Source organism: Oncorhynchus clarkii, chromosome 10 (genome assembly GCF_045791955.1).
Source record: "Oncorhynchus clarkii lewisi isolate Uvic-CL-2024 chromosome 10, UVic_Ocla_1.0, whole genome shotgun sequence".
NCBI classification, from domain to species: domain Eukaryota; kingdom Metazoa; phylum Chordata; class Actinopteri; order Salmoniformes; family Salmonidae; genus Oncorhynchus; species Oncorhynchus clarkii.
In genome coordinates, this window is record NC_092156.1 from 19,757,546 (window position 1) to 19,760,285 (window position 2,740).

Sequence of the window (2,740 nt, forward strand, 5' to 3'; positions counted from 1 at the left end):
CCACATTAGCTCATGAGTTAGCAGAGAACTCTGGGGTGGATATTTCCCTGACAGGGTGGTTCGATAGCATGTTTGGGAAATGGAAAAATATTGTAAGTACCTTATTGTGGGCTGCTTTCACCTGTATGAGTGTGTTAGTGTTGTGTGGATGTTGTTTGATTCCGTGGATGCAAGGTCTCATTTCCAGGACTCTGGAGAGGTCAATGACGCAACAGATGGTGAGATACGGACCGATTCTGAGCTCCAACCAGTAGGATAATGAATACAGAGCTCCAGGCCTAGGACATTGCTCCATTTCTTTTAACTACGAGGAGCCAATGTTAGATGAGAATATTTTCAAGACTGTTCTTTCATGAAGATTATAATGAAAATCCTAAACCGGAAGTTATGATTGGATATAGGCATAAAACAGTCATTGATGAGTAATCGAATGTATTGGTTTGGTTTATTCTTGTATAACATTTATGTTTCCATATAGTGGTTGATATATCAGTGTGTATTATTTAGTCATTATGGGTGGATTGATAAAATAATGTATAAGTTGAAAGATAATGATAAAATAATTCCACTCTGAAACCTTAACTGTATGAAATTGATTAGAGTCATAAAATGATAATCTGATGATGTGTGTAGTTTTAGTCAGAATTAGGTTAAACAATATATCTGTATAGTGGGAAAAAACAGACTGTCTGAGCAAGGCGTAGCTTAGGATATGAACTTGTATGTGGGTGCAGAAAAAAAAAATGAGAACAGTTAAACTGTGTTTGGACCGAGCTGGCTAGGCCTCTGAGGAACCTATGATAGCATAGGGAGTACTTCTCAAGGTTTCCCTCATCTCGGGGGAATGGAACTGTCGGCTGGGCAGTGATACACAGTGGTGAGAACTATAGAAATAAAACTCACCTACTGTTTGTGTGGAAGTATGTGCGTAGGATACCTACTGTTTGTGTGGAAGTATGTGCTCAGCTATAAAATGGATGTCTTTGTATAATGGACTTTAGACCGTTCTCTGAATAAACTGTACTGTCTTTTTGCATAAACTGAGTCTTTGACTAATTATTATTAAACCCATGGTCTTACAGATCTCAGGATTGGTCAGAGCTATTGATTGTCAGTTATTATCATTGGGATTGAAAATTCTCGTGACACCACTGTACAGTATTTAAAGCACACTTTTACAAGTCTGTCACAAATGACTGCTCCAAAATGTTGAAGTGCACTTCCTTAACTTTGTTTGGTATACAGTATTTGTAAAGCCTTAACCATGCATTTTCCCAGACAATGTCAGGAATAAGCATGTTCCAGAAAAACTTTCCTCTCGGTGTAAGTTGGTTTTGTGAATGAAGAATTTGTCTTATATATTTATTACAACAAGATTTCTCAAGTAAGCCCACGCCTTCTGGATAAACTTTGTGATCATTCCCAAAATTAAGATGACTTTTCATAAGTGTAGTTAGACCACTGGGAACGGCTTTGATCACAGAAATAAACTCTCTGAAAGGTATTGGAAGCTCTTTCAATGTTATAAATTGTTCATATGTGAGAATATTACCCTTGTTGTCGAAAAAATATCAAGAACAAAGTCAATATTCCTCTCATGCCAGCTGGGGTAGAACAATGACTTATTCCTTACAGTTATGTCTGAATTATTCCACAAAAGAGCTTTATGCGGGGAAAAATTGTGCAGGAAACATATTTTCCAGGCCAGTAAAGATTGTTGGTGAAACTACCCTTACTAAGGACATAAACTTGGCTATGACGTAGTGTCCCCGTGAGTGACAGAACACTGAGCCAATCACGGCGCAATGCTCCTATTTATTGCTGGCCCCACCACCACAGAAAGCCGTGAGCTAGGCTGAAACACCTGCATTTTGGAGCTGCCTTTCTCAAGAAAACTTAAACTGGACCATGTTAAATATTATATATATTTTTAACAAACTGATATGTGTGCAAACTGATATGTGACACGTATTAATGCAAAAGTAACATGCAAAACAGGCAACGCCCCCCCCCCCCCCCCCCAAAAAAAAATATATATATATTTGTGATGAAGGTGATGAACTTGATGTTCCTTTCCAATAAATATCGAGGGTCTTATTCTGGTGACATGATGATCGATTCTTGCCTGCCAATTGACAAACACAAATTGGTATCGCTCCTATCCATAATAATCTCATAATGTAGTTAGCCTACCCGCACTGTAGCTGTGAGCTGTTGGCTAGAGCGCATGCGCCGAGATCAGAGTGGACATATTTGCCTAATAATGCAACAGTTTTTTTTTTTGCTACGGTGCACCCCCAAACCATCAGTAGAGTTGAAAATGCGATGGAAACCTATTTAACCTATATTTTTCATTTGGTACATCAACATTTAACGGTATAAGTTATTTGTATGTGCGCTATGACATCATGCACAGCGAAAAGTTTTGGAAACACATCTCTAGTGGGAAAATGCGCATACTGTTTTATGTTCATTTTAGAATATTCGCATGAAAATCTGTCACAAACTGGAGGGAAACCTAGCTACTGAACACAATAGTTTATATTAGTTTCCAGTGTTTCACAGTTTTTCAGTGGGTGACAGTTTTTTCATAAGTAGACCTAAGCCATGAGTAGGCTATTTCAAAATGTTGTTTTGGTTAAATAATACGAAACCAGGAATATGATCATGATAAACCGTTTCTCCAGATTTGTTAAAAACCCATTGGCAACTACAACCCTGTAAATCTCGCGAGATTGTT